The sequence below is a fragment of the Rhinoderma darwinii genome, unplaced genomic scaffold (genome assembly GCF_050947455.1).
Source record: "Rhinoderma darwinii isolate aRhiDar2 unplaced genomic scaffold, aRhiDar2.hap1 Scaffold_3379, whole genome shotgun sequence".
In the NCBI taxonomy this organism is placed as follows: Eukaryota; Metazoa; Chordata; class Amphibia; order Anura; family Rhinodermatidae; genus Rhinoderma; species Rhinoderma darwinii.
The window spans coordinates 41288-54857 of record NW_027463423.1 but is presented as its reverse complement, the minus strand read 5'-3'; the positions used below and the strand labels follow the sequence as shown (position 1 = coordinate 54857).

General features: G+C 47.3%; 8 non-coding genes and 1 pseudogene across 8 annotated transcripts; all 9 read left to right on the top strand.

Annotated features, from left to right (window-relative positions):
- The first annotated feature begins 1052 nt into the window (after positions 1-1052).
- On the top strand, positions 1053-1243 carry LOC142704812 (U2 spliceosomal RNA). Its single transcript, XR_012868208.1, has one exon. It is a non-coding gene; the product is annotated as a U2 spliceosomal RNA (small nuclear RNA).
- A 1716-nt stretch (positions 1244-2959) lies between these two features.
- Positions 2960-3150, top strand: LOC142704860 (U2 spliceosomal RNA). The gene has a single exon (XR_012868250.1). It is a non-coding gene; the product is annotated as a U2 spliceosomal RNA (small nuclear RNA).
- Positions 3151-4272: 1122 nt separating this feature from the next.
- Positions 4273-4463, top strand: LOC142704778 (U2 spliceosomal RNA). The gene has a single exon (XR_012868183.1). It is a non-coding gene; the product is annotated as a U2 spliceosomal RNA (small nuclear RNA).
- Positions 4464-6173: 1710 nt separating this feature from the next.
- LOC142704859 (U2 spliceosomal RNA) lies at positions 6174-6364 on the top strand. Its single transcript, XR_012868249.1, has one exon. It is a non-coding gene; the product is annotated as a U2 spliceosomal RNA (small nuclear RNA).
- Positions 6365-7486: 1122 nt separating this feature from the next.
- LOC142704777 (U2 spliceosomal RNA) lies at positions 7487-7677 on the top strand. Its single transcript, XR_012868182.1, has one exon. It is a non-coding gene; the product is annotated as a U2 spliceosomal RNA (small nuclear RNA).
- Positions 7678-8805: 1128 nt separating this feature from the next.
- LOC142704848 (U2 spliceosomal RNA) lies at positions 8806-8996 on the top strand. The gene has a single exon (XR_012868239.1). It is a non-coding gene; the product is annotated as a U2 spliceosomal RNA (small nuclear RNA).
- A 1123-nt stretch (positions 8997-10119) lies between these two features.
- LOC142704804 (U2 spliceosomal RNA) lies at positions 10120-10241 on the top strand (annotated as a pseudogene).
- A 1122-nt stretch (positions 10242-11363) lies between these two features.
- On the top strand, positions 11364-11554 carry LOC142704811 (U2 spliceosomal RNA). Its single transcript, XR_012868207.1, has one exon. It is a non-coding gene; the product is annotated as a U2 spliceosomal RNA (small nuclear RNA).
- A 1643-nt stretch (positions 11555-13197) lies between these two features.
- LOC142704846 (U2 spliceosomal RNA) lies at positions 13198-13388 on the top strand. Its single transcript, XR_012868238.1, has one exon. It is a non-coding gene; the product is annotated as a U2 spliceosomal RNA (small nuclear RNA).
- The last annotated feature ends 182 nt before the right edge of the window (positions 13389-13570 follow it).

Sequence of the window (13570 nt, the reverse complement as noted above, 5' to 3'; positions counted from 1 at the left end):
CCTTTTAATCCCATTATTTCAACACCTGTTGGACAATGCATTTGTACAGTCATGTGTGATAATGAGCTAATTTATTAAATGCAATTAATTAATACATTGCCACCTCTTGTTTTGTGTCGTCTGTGTTTCTGTGTTTCCGGCATTTCACATTGGAACAGCTCATTCACCTTCCTTGTCTTCTCTCCGCCCTCCCTCCTAGGTAGGTTAAAGAGCTGCACCTGAGCCAGCCACTGATTGATGCAGCACCATAGTCAAATAGTGGAGTGGAGTAGGGGAACAGCAAACAGCCATTAAAGCAGCCAGCCCGCCCGCCCGCCCGCCCGTCACAATGGACCTACCTGTGTACACTAGATGGATGTGATGGAATGTACTGTGGTCCCTACATTTCAAGAAGAAGTAAGAATTGCAGTTGCAACAAACCCTTGCTTGCCTACAAAGAGAGCAGCAATTTGGATTTGTTACTATGTTACCTGGAAGAATAACAAACTGTGCAAGGATGGAGGTTGTAGGAGCAAGGAGAACAAGTTGTCTGTAAAGTTGGTGGATGCCTATTTTCCATTTTGCAGTCCCTTGTCTCCCTCTTGTGGCCTCCTGGAGGCAACTAGCTGTGCAAAAAAAAGACAGCCTGGGGGCCGGCTGTTGCAGTGTTGCCCTCTCAGGCAACACTGAGTGACTGACTGAGCCGCACCGTCTTATATAAAGTTCAGACGGAACTTTGCACGTGTCATAGTGGAGACCTCAGGAGCCAGAGCCAGCTTTCTGACATCATAATGGGGCCTCAGAGATAAAAGCCTGGGCCCAGGCAGTGTTGGTCAGTGCTGCTCAGCAGGCAGCACTGGACTGGATTAAAGCTGATACAAGGTGTGAAAGGAGAAGGGGTGGCAGTGGGCATGCACTTACTGCTGCTGCTGCTGCTGCTGCTGCTGCCAGTGTTTGCACGGCAGGAGGGCATTTGGGCGTTGCCAGGAAGGCGTTTTTATGTCGATTCCTCCTCTTTCAGCACTGCATTGTGGTGCAAGCAAAAGAAGCAAAACGCGCGGCACGTTCGGGTTATCGCTTCTCGGCCTTTTGGCTAAGATCAAGTGTAGTATCTGTTCTTATCAGTTTAATATCTGATACGTCCCCTATCTGGGGACCATATATTAAATGGATTTTTAGAACAGGGAGATGGAAATAGAGCTTGCTCTGTCCACTCCACGCATTGACCTGGTATTGCAGTATTTCCAGGACCGGTGCACCCTTTCCTTATGCGTTTACTAAAATCAGATTCCAAAAGTGCTTTTTGTGTTTGCCATTGTTTTTTTCTTTCGGATGGGATCTCCCCTTTTAATCCCATTATTTCAACACCTGTTGGACAATGCATTTGTACAGTCATGTGTGATAATGAGCTAATTTATTAAATGCAATTAATTAATACATTGCCACCTCTTGTTTTGTGTCGTCTGTGTTTCTGTGTTTCCGGCATTTCACATTGGAACAGCTCATTCACCTTCCTTGTCTTCTCTCCGCCCTCCCTCCTAGGTAGGTTAAAGAGCTGCACCTGAGCCAGCCACTGATTGATGCAGCACCATAGTCAAATAGTGGAGTGGAGTAGGGGAACAGCAAACAGCCATTAAAGCAGCCAGCCCGCCCGCCCGCCCGCCCGTCACAATGGACCTACCTGTGTACACTAGATGGATGTGATGGAATGTACTGTGGTCCCTACATTTCAAGAAGAAGTAAGAATTGCAGTTGCAACAAACCCTTGCTTGCCTACAAAGAGAGCAGCAATTTGGATTTGTTACTATGTTACCTGGAAGAATAACAAACTGTGCAAGGATGGAGGTTGTAGGAGCAAGGAGAACAAGTTGTCTGTAAAGTTGGTGGATGCCTATTTTCCATTTTGCAGTCCCTTGTCTCCCTCTTGTGGCCTCCTGGAGGCAACTAGCTGTGCAAAAAAAAGACAGCCTGGGGGCCGGCTGTTGCAGTGTTGCCCTCTCAGGCAACACTGAGTGACTGACTGAGCCGCACCGTCTTATATAAAGTTCAGACGGAACTTTGCACGTGTCATAGTGGAGACCTCAGGAGCCAGAGCCAGCTTTCTGACATCATAATGGGGCCTGAGGAAGACACTAGTTCAGTGTTGAAACGCGTAGCCACCTATTGTTCAATAAATAATTATTATTATTATATATCTTCTATCTTTCATTGACTTTCCACCACAACCACGCAGCAGCGCCCTATAGGATCCTCCTTTTTTTTCCTTCATATGCTTCAATTAGCGGTGACCATTCGTTTTCACCGGTTTTGGATCCTGGCAGCAGCACAGTGGAGTTATTTATTGCCTTTACCAACTACTACGTGGTGAGCACATTAACTACGTTTTACATTTATTTTTAGTCTGATTGACCTGCACTATGTGGCGCCGTGCCTTTTGCTTCTTTATTTTCTTGTGGCCTCCTGGAGGCAACTAGCTGTGCAAAAAAAAGACAGCCTGGGGGCCGGCTGTTGCAGTGTTGCCCTCTCAGGCAACACTGAGTGACTGACTGAGCCGCACCGTCTTATATAAAGTTCAGACGGAACTTTGCACGTGTCATAGTGGAGACCTCAGGAGCCAGAGCCAGCTTTCTGACATCATAATGGGGCCTCAGAGATAAAAGCCTGGGCCCAGGCAGTGTTGGTCAGTGCTGCTCAGCAGGCAGCACTGGACTGGATTAAAGCTGATACAAGGTGTGAAAGGAGAAGGGGTGGCAGTGGGCATGCACTTACTGCTGCTGCTGCTGCTGCTGCTGCCAGTGTTTGCACGGCAGGAGGGCATTTGGGCGTTGCTTCCTCTCCGGCCTTTATTCACCTCCCGCGTAGCTGTGAGTGTGTGTGAGCCTGCAGGGCCCCATGGAATTGCCTAGGAGTAGGCTGAATCGCTGCAAGGGGTGAACAGCAGTATTGGGCAGGCTCGGTCAACGCGCGGCACGTTCGGGTTATCGCTTCTCAGCCTTTTGGCTAAGATCAAGTGTAGTATCTGTTCTTATCAGTTTAATATCTGATACGTCCCCTATCTGGGGACCATATATTAAATGGATTTTTAGAACAGGGAGATGGAAATAGAGCTTGCTCTGTCCACTCCACGCATTGACCTGGTATTGCAGTATTTCCAGGACCGGTGCACCCTTTCCTTATGTGTTTACTAAAATCAGATTCCAAAAGTGCTTTTTGTGTTTGCCATTGTTTTTGTCTTTCGGATGGGATCTCCCCTTTTAATCCCATTATTTCAACACCTGTTGGACAATGCATTTGTACAGTCATGTGTGATAATGAGCTAATTTATTAAATGCAATTAATTAATACATTGCCACCTCTTGTTTTGTGTCGTCTGTGTTTCTGTGTTTCCGGCATTTCACATTGGAACAGCTCATTCACCTTCCTTGTCTTCTCTCCGCCCTCCCTCCTAGGTAGGTTAAAGAGCTGCACCTGAGCCAGCCACTGATTGATGCAGCACCATAGTCAAATAGTGGAGTGGAGTAGGGGAACAGCAAACAGCCATTAAAGCAGCCAGCCCGCCCGCCCGCCCGCCCGTCACAATGGACCTACCTGTGTACACTAGATGGATGTGATGGAATGTACTGTGGTCCCTACATTTCAAGAAGAAGTAAGAATTGCAGTTGCAACAAACCCTTGCTTGCCTACAAAGAGAGCAGCAATTTGGATTTGTTACTATGTTACCTGGAAGAATAACAAACTGTGCAAGGATGGAGGTTGTAGGAGCAAGGAGAACAAGTTGTCTGTAAAGTTGGTGGATGCCTATTTTCCATTTTGCAGTCCCTTGTCTCCCTCTTGTGGCCTCCTGGAGGCAACTAGCTGTGCAAAAAAAAGACAGCCTGGGGGCCGGCTGTTGCAGTGTTGCCCTCTCAGGCAACACTGAGTGACTGACTGAGCCGCACCGTCTTATATAAAGTTCAGACGGAACTTTGCACGTGTCATAGTGGAGACCTCAGGAGCCAGAGCCAGCTTTCTGACATCATAATGGGGCCTCAGAGATAAAAGCCTGGGCCCAGGCAGTGTTGGTCAGTGCTGCTCAGCAGGCAGCACTGGACTGGATTAAAGCTGATACAAGGTGTGAAAGGAGAAGGGGTGGCAGTGGGCATGCACTTACTGCTGCTGCTGCTGCTGCCAGAGTTTGCACGGCAGGAGGGCATTTGGGCGTTGCCAGGAAGGCATTTTTATGTCGATTCCTCCTCTTTCAGCACTGCATTGTGGTGCAAGCAAAAGAAGCAAAACGCGCGACACGTTCGGGTTATCGCTTCTCGGCCTTTTGGCTAAGATCAAGTGTAGTATCTGTTCTTATCAGTTTAATATCTGATACGTCCCCTATCTGGGGACCATATATTAAATGGATTTTTAGAACAGGGAGATGGAAATAGAGCTTGCTTTGTCCACTCCACGCATTGACCTGGTATTGCAGTATTTCCAGGACCGGTGCACCCTTTCCTTATGTGTTTACTAAAATCAGATTCCAAAAGTGCTTTTTGTGTTTGCCATTGTTTTTGTCTTTCGGATGGGATCTCCCCTTTTAATCCCATTATTTCAACACCTGTTGGACAATGCATTTGTACAGTCATGTGTGATAATGAGCTAATTTATTAAATGCAATTAATTAATACATTGCCACCTCTTGTTTTGTGTCGTCTGTGTTTCTGTGTTTCCGGCATTTCACATTGGAACAGCTCATTCACCTTCCTTGTCTTCTCTGCGCCCTCCCTCCTAGGTAGGTTAAAGAGCTGCACCTGAGCCAGCCACTGATTGATGCAGCACCATAGTCAAATAGTGGAGTGGAGTAGGGGAACAGCAAACAGCCATTAAAGCAGCCAGCCCGCCCGCCCGCCCGCCCGTCACAATGGACCTACCTGTGTACACTAGATGGATGTGATGGAATGTACTGTGGTCCCTACATTTCAAGAAGAAGTAAGAATTGCAGTTGCAACAAACCCTTGCTTGCCTACAAAGAGAGCAGCAATTTGGATTTGTTACTATGTTACCTGGAAGAATAACAAACTGTGCAAGGATGGAGGTTGTAGGAGCAAGGAGAACAAGTTGTCTGTAAAGTTGGTGGATGCCTATTTTCCATTTTGCAGTCCCTTGTCTCCCTCTTGTGGCCTCCTGGAGGCAACTAGCTGTGCAAAAAAAAGACAGCCTGGGGGCCGGCTGTTGCAGTGTTGCCCTCTCAGGCAACACTGAGTGACTGACTGAGCCGCACCGTCTTATATAAAGTTCAGACGGAACTTTGCACGTGTCATAGTGGAGACCTCAGGAGCCAGAGCCAGCTTTCTGACATCATAATGGGGCCTGAGGAAGACACTAGTTCAGTGTTGAAACGCGTAGCCACCTATTGTTCAATAAATAATTATTATTATTATATATCTTCTATCTTTCATTGACTTTCCACCACAACCACGCAGCAGCGCCCTATAGGATCCTCCTTTTTTTTCCTTCATATGCTTCAATTAGCGGTGACCATTCGTTTTCACCGGTTTTGGATCCTGGCAGCAGCACAGTGGAGTTATTTATTGCCTTTACCAACTACTACGTGGTGAGCACATTAACTACGTTTTACATTTATTTTTAGTCTGATTGACCTGCACTATGTGGCGCCGTGCCTTTTGCTTCTTTATTTTCTTGTGGCCTCCTGGAGGCAACTAGCTGTGCAAAAAAAAGACAGCCTGGGGGCCGGCTGTTGCAGTGTTGCCCTCTCAGGCAACACTGAGTGACTGACTGAGCCGCACCGTCTTATATAAAGTTCAGACGGAACTTTGCACGTGTCATAGTGGAGACCTCAGGAGCCAGAGCCAGCTTTCTGACATCATAATGGGGCCTCAGAGATAAAAGCCTGGGCCCAGGCAGTGTTGGTCAGTGCTGCTCAGCAGGCAGCACTGGACTGGATTAAAGCTGATACAAGGTGTGAAAGGAGAAGGGGTGGCAGTGGGCATGCACTTACTGCTGCTGCTGCTGCTGCCAGTGTTTGCACGGCAGGAGGGCATTTGGGCGTTGCTTCCTCTCCGGCCTTTATTCACCTCCCGCGTAGCTGTGAGTGTGTGTGAGCCTGCAGGGCCCCATGGAATTGCCTAGGAGTAGGCTGAATCGCTGCAAGGGGTGAACAGCAGTATTGGGCAGGCTCGGTCAACGCGCGGCACGTTCGGGTTATCGCTTCTCAGCCTTTTGGCTAAGATCAAGTGTAGTATCTGTTCTTATCAGTTTAATATCTGATACGTCCCCTATCTGGGGACCATATATTAAATGGATTTTTAGAACAGGGAGATGGAAATAGAGCTTGCTCTGTCCACTCCACGCATTGACCTGGTATTGCAGTATTTCCAGGACCGGTGCACCCTTTCCTTATGTGTTTACTAAAATCAGATTCCAAAAGTGCTTTTTGTGTTTGCCATTGTTTTTGTCTTTCGGATGGGATCTCCCCTTTTAATCCCATTATTTCAACACCTGTTGGACAATGCATTTGTACAGTCATGTGTGATAATGAGCTAATTTATTAAATGCAATTAATTAATACATTGCCACCTCTTGTTTTGTGTCGTCTGTGTTTCTGTGTTTCCGGCATTTCACATTGGAACAGCTCATTCACCTTCCTTGTCTTCTCTCCGCCCTCCCTCCTAGGTAGGTTAAAGAGCTGCACCTGAGCCAGCCACTGATTGATGCAGCACCATAGTCAAATAGTGGAGTGGAGTAGGGGAACAGCAAACAGCCATTAAAGCAGCCAGCCCGCCCGCCCGCCCGCCCGTCACAATGGACCTACCTGTGTACACTAGATGGATGTGATGGAATGTACTGTGGTCCCTACATTTCAAGAAGAAGTAAGAATTGCAGTTGCAACAAACCCTTGCTTGCCTACAAAGAGAGCAGCAATTTGGATTTGTTACTATGTTACCTGGAAGAATAACAAACTGTGCAAGGATGGAGGTTGTAGGAGCAAGGAGAACAAGTTGTCTGTAAAGTTGGTGGATGCCTATTTTCCATTTTGCAGTCCCTTGTCTCCCTCTTGTGGCCTCCTGGAGGCAACTAGCTGTGCAAAAAAAAGACAGCCTGGGGGCCGGCTGTTGCAGTGTTGCCCTCTCAGGCAACACTGAGTGACTGACTGAGCCGCACCGTCTTATATAAAGTTCAGACGGAACTTTGCACGTGTCATAGTGGAGACCTCAGGAGCCAGAGCCAGCTTTCTGACATCATAATGGGGCCTCAGAGATAAAAGCCTGGGCCCAGGCAGTGTTGGTCAGTGCTGCTCAGCAGGCAGCACTGGACTGGATTAAAGCTGATACAAGGTGTGAAAGGAGAAGGGGTGGCAGTGGGCATGCACTTACTGCTGCTGCTGCTGCTGCCAGAGTTTGCACGGCAGGAGGGCATTTGGGCGTTGCCAGGAAGGCATTTTTATGTCGATTCCTCCTCTTTCAGCACTGCATTGTGGTGCAAGCAAAAGAAGCAAAACGCGCGACACGTTCGGGTTATCGCTTCTCGGCCTTTTGGCTAAGATCAAGTGTAGTATCTGTTCTTATCAGTTTAATATCTGATACGTCCCCTATCTGGGGACCATATATTAAATGGATTTTTAGAACAGGGAGATGGAAATAGAGCTTGCTTTGTCCACTCCACGCATTGACCTGGTATTGCAGTATTTCCAGGACCGGTGCACCCTTTCCTTATGTGTTTACTAAAATCAGATTCCAAAAGTGCTTTTTGTGTTTGCCATTGTTTTTGTCTTTCGGATGGGATCTCCCCTTTTAATCCCATTATTTCAACACCTGTTGGACAATGCATTTGTACAGTCATGTGTGATAATGAGCTAATTTATTAAATGCAATTAATTAATACATTGCCACCTCTTGTTTTGTGTCGTCTGTGTTTCTGTGTTTCCGGCATTTCACATTGGAACAGCTCATTCACCTTCCTTGTCTTCTCTCCGCCCTCCCTCCTAGGTAGGTTAAAGAGCTGCACCTGAGCCAGCCACTGATTGATGCAGCACCATAGTCAAATAGTGGAGTGGAGTAGGGGAACAGCAAACAGCCATTAAAGCAGCCAGCCCGCCCGCCCGCCCGCCCGTCACAATGGACCTACCTGTGTACACTAGATGGATGTGATGGAATGTACTGTGGTCCCTACATTTCAAGAAGAAGTAAGAATTGCAGTTGCAACAAACCCTTGCTTGCCTACAAAGAGAGCAGCAATTTGGATTTGTTACTATGTTACCTGGAAGAATAACAAACTGTGCAAGGATGGAGGTTGTAGGAGCAAGGAGAACAAGTTGTCTGTAAAGTTGGTGGATGCTTATTTTCCATTTTGCAGTCCCTTGTCTCCCTCTTGTGGCCTCCTGGAGGCAACTAGCTGTGCAAAAAAAAGACAGCCTGGGGGCCGGCTGTTGCAGTGTTGCCCTCTCAGGCAACACTGAGTGACTGACTGAGCCGCACCGTCTTATATAAAGTTCAGACGGAACTTTGCACGTGTCATAGTGGAGACCTCAGGAGCCAGAGCCAGCTTTCTGACATCATAATGGGGCCTCAGAGATAAAAGCCTGGGCCCAGGCAGTGTTGGTCAGTGCTGCTCAGCAGGCAGCACTGGACTGGATTAAAGCTGATACAAGGTGTGAAAGGAGAAGGGGTGGCAGTGGGCATGCACTTACTGCTGCTGCTGCTGCTGCTGCTGCCAGTGTTTGCACGGCAGGAGGGCATTTGGGCGTTGCCAGGAAGGCGTTTTTATGTCGATTCCTCCTCTTTCAGCACTGCATTGTGGTGCAAGCAAAAGAAGCAAAACGCGCGACACGTTCGGGTTATCGCTTCTCGGCCTTTTGGCTAAGATCAAGTGTAGTATCTGTTCTTATCAGTTTAATATCTGATACGTCCCCTATCTGGGGACCATATATTAAATGGATTTTTAGAACAGGGAGATGGAAATAGAGCTTGCTCTGTCCACTCCACGCATTGACCTGGTATTGCAGTATTTCCAGGACCGATGCACCCTTTCCTTATGTGTTTACTAAAATCAGATTCCAAAAGTGCTTTTTGTGTTTGCCATTGTTTTTGTCTTTCGGATGGGATCTCCCCTTTTAATCCCATTATTTCAACACCTGTTGGACAATGCATTTGTACAGTCATGTGTGATAATGAGCTAATTTATTAAATGCAATTAATTAATACATTGCCACCTCTTGTTTTGTGTCGTCTGTGTTTCTGTGTTTCCGGCATTTCACATTGGAACAGCTCATTCACCTCCCTTGTCTTCTCTCCGCCCTCCCTCCTAGGTAGGTTAAAGAGCTGCACCTGAGCCAGCCACTGATTGATGCAGCACCATAGTCAAATAGTGGAGTGGAGTAGGGGAACAGCAAACAGCCATTAAAGCAGCCAGAACGCCCGCCCGCCCGCCCGCCCGTCACAATGGACCTACCTGTGTACACTAGATGGATGTGATGGAATGTACTGTGGTCCCTACATTTCAAGAAGAAGTAAGAATTGCAGTTGCAACAAACCCTTGCTTGCCTACAAAGAGAGCAGCAATTTGGATTTGTTACTATGTTACCTGGAAGAATAACAAACTGTGCAAGGATGGAGGTTGTAGGAGCAAGGAGAACAAGTTGTCTGTAAAGTTGGTGGATGCCTATTTTCCATTTTGCAGTCCCTTGTCTCCCTCTTGTGGCCTCCTGGAGGCAACTAGCTGTGCAAAAAAAAGACAGCCTGGGGGCCGGCTGTTGCAGTGTTGCCCTCTCAGGCAACACTGAGTGACTGACTGAGCCGCACCGTCTTATATAAAGTTCAGACGGAACTTTGCACGTGTCATAGTGGAGACCTCAGGAGCCAGAGCCAGCTTTCTGACATCATAATGGGGCCTCAGAGATAAAAGCCTGGGCCCAGGCAGTGTTGGTCAGTGCTGCTCAGCAGGCAGCACTGGACTGGATTAAAGCTGATACAAGGTGTGAAAGGAGAAGGGGTGGCAGTGGGCATGCACTTACTGCTGCTGCTGCTGCCAGTGTTTGCACGGCAGGAGGGCATTTGGGCGTTGCCAGGAAGGCGTTTTTATGTCGATTCCTCCTCTTTCAGCACTGCATTGTGGTGCAAGCAAAAGAAGCAAAACGCGCGACACGTTCGGGTTATCGCTTCTCGGCCTTTTGGCTAAGATCAAGTGTAGTATCTGTTCTTAGGAAATAGAGCTTGCTCTGTCCACTCCACGCATTGACCTGGTATTGCAGTATTTCCAGGACCGGTGCACCCTTTCCTTATGTGTTTACTAAAATCAGATTCCAAAAGTGCTTTTTGTGTTTGCCATTGTTTTTGTCTTTCGGATGGGATCTCCCCTTTTAATCCCATTATTTCAACACCTGTTGGACAATGCATTTGTACAGTCATGTGTGATAATGAGCTAATTTATTAAATGCTATTAATTAATACATTGCCACCTCTTGTTTTGTGTCGTCTGTGTTTCTGTGTTTCCGGCATTTCACATTGGAACAGCTCATTCACCTTCCTTGTCTTCTCTCCGCCCTCCCTCCTAGGTAGGTTAAAGAGCTGCACCTGAGCCAGCCACTGATTGATGCAGCACCATAGTCAAATAGTGGAGTGGAGTAGGGGAACAGCAAACAGCCATTAAAGCAGCCAGCCCGCCCGCCCGCCCGCCCGTCACAATGGACCTACCTGTGTACACTAGATGGATGTGATGGAATGTACTGTGGTCCCTACATTTCAAGAAGAAGTAAGAATTGCAGTTGCAACAAACCCTTGCTTGCCTACAAAGAGAGCAGCAATTTGGATTTGTTACTATGTTACGTGGAAGAATAACAAACTGTGCAAGGATGGAGGTTGTAGGAGCAAGGAGAACAAGTTGTCTGTAAAGTTGGTGGATGCCTATTTTCCATTTTGCAGTCCCTTGTCTCCCTCTTGTGGCCTCCTGGAGGCAACTAGCTGTGCAAAAAAAAGACAGCCTGGGGGCCGGCTGTTGCAGTGTTGCCCTCTCAGGCAACACTGAGTGACTGACTGAGCCGCACCGTCTTATATAAAGTTCAGACGGAACTTTGCACGTGTCATAGTGGAGACCTCAGGAGCCAGAGCCAGCTTTCTGACATCATAATGGGGCCTCAGAGATAAAAGCCTGGGCCCAGGCAGTGTTGGTCAGTGCTGCTCAGCAGGCAGCACTGGACTGGATTAAAGCTGATACAAGGTGTGAAAGGAGAAGGGGTGGCAGTGGGCATGCACTTACTGCTGCTGCTGCTGCTGCCAGTGTTTGCACGGCAGGAGGGCATTTGGGCGTTGCCAGGAAGGCGTTTTTATGTCGATTCCTCCTCTTTCAGCACTGCATTGTGGTGCAAGCAAAAGAAGCAAAACGCGCGGCACGTTCGGGTTATCGCTTCTCGGCCTTTTGGCTAAGATCAAGTGTAGTATCTGTTCTTATCAGTTTAATATCTGATACGTCCCCTATCTGGGGACCATATATTAAATGGATTTTTAGAACAGGGAGATGGAAATAGAGCTTGCTCTGTCCACTCCACGCATTGACCTGGTATTGCAGTATTTCCAGGACCGGTGCACCCTTTCCTTATGTGTTTACTAAAATCAGATTCCAAAAGTGCTTTTTGTGTTTGCCATTGTTTTTGTCTTTCGGATGGGATCTCCCCTTTTAATCCCATTATTTCAACACCTGTTGGACAATGCATTTGTACAGTCATGTGTGATAATGAGCTAATTTATTAAATGCTATTAATTAATACATTGCCACCTCTTGTTTTGTGTCGTCTGTGTTTCTGTGTTTCCGGCATTTCACATTGGAACAGCTCATTCACCTTCCTTGTCTTCTCTCCGCCCTCCCTCCTAGGTAGGTTAAAGAGCTGCACCTGAGCCAGCCACTGATTGATGCAGCACCATAGTCAAATAGTGGAGTGGAGTAGGGGAACAGCAAACAGCCATTAAAGCAGCCAGCCTGCCCGCCCGCCCGCCCGTCACAATGGACCTACCTGTGTACACTAGATGGATGTGATGGAATGTACTGTGGTACCTACATTTCAAGAAGAAGTAAGAATTGCAGTTGCAACAAACCCTTGCTTGCCTACAAAGAGAGCAGCAATTTGGATTTGTTACTATGTTACCTGGAAGAATAACAAACTGTGCAAGGATGGAGGTTGTAGGAGCAAGGAGAACAAGTTGTCTGTAAAGTTGGTGGATGCCTATTTTCCATTTTGCAGTCCCTTGTCTCCCTCTTGTGGCCTCCTGGAGGCAACTAGCTGTGCAAAAAAAAGACAGCCTGGGGGCCGGCTGTTGCAGTGTTGCCCTCTCAGGCAACACTGAGTGACTGACTGAGCCGCACCGTCTTATATAAAGTTCAGACGGAACTTTGCATGTGTCATAGTGGAGACCTCAGGAGCCAGAGCCAGCTTTCTGACATCATAATGGGGCCTGAGGAAGACACTAGTTCAGTGTTGAAACGCGTAGCCACCTATTGTTCAATAAATAATTATTATTATTATATATCTTCTATCTTTCATTGACTTTCCACCACAACCACACAGCAGCGCCCTATAGGATCCTCCTTTTTTCTTCCTTCATATGCTTCAATTAGCGGTGACCATTCGTTTTCACCGGTTTTGGATCCTGGCAGCAGCACAGTGGAGTTATTTATTGCCTTTACCAACTACTACGTGGTGAGCACATTAACTACGTTTTACATTTATTTTTAGTCTGATTGACCTGCACTATGTGGCGCCGTGCCTTTTGCTTCTTTATTTTCTTGTGGCCTCCTGGAGGCAACTAGCTGTGCAAAAAAAAGACAGCCTGGGGGCCGGCTGTTGCAGTGTTGCCCTCTCAGGCAACACTGAGTGACTGACTGAGCCGCACCGTCTTATATAAAGTTCAGACGGAACTTTGCACGTGTCATAGTGGAGACCTCAGGAGCCAGAGCCAGCTTTCTGACATCATAATGGGGCCTCAGAGATAAAAGCCTGGGCCCAGGCAGTGTTGGTCAGTGCTGCTCAGCAGGCAGCACTGGACTGGATTAAAGCTGATACAAGGTGTGAAAGGAGAAGGGGTGGCAGTGGGCATGCACTTACTGCTGCTGCTGCCAGTGTTTGCACGGCGGGAGGGCATTTGGGCGTTGCCAGGAAGGCGTTTTTATGTCGATTCCTCCTCTTTCAGCACTGCATTGTGGTGCAAGCAAAAGAAGCAAAACGCGCGGCACGTTCGGGTTATCGCTTCTCGGCCTTTTGGCTAAGATCAAGTGTAGTATCTGTTCTTATCAGTTTAATATCTGATACGTCCCCTATCTGGGGACCATATATTAAATGGATTTTTAGAACAGGGAGATGGAAATAGAGCTTGCTCTGTCCACTCCACGCATTGACCTGGTATTGCAGTATTTCCAGGACCGATGCACCCTTTCCTTATGTGTTTACTAAAATCAGATTCCAAAAGTGCTTTTTGTGTTTGCCATTGTTTTTGTCTTTCGGATGGGATCTCCCCTTTTAATCCCATTATTTCAACACCTGTTGGACAATGCATTTGTACAGTCATGTGTGATAATGAGCTAATTTATTAAATGCAATTAATTAATACATTGCCAC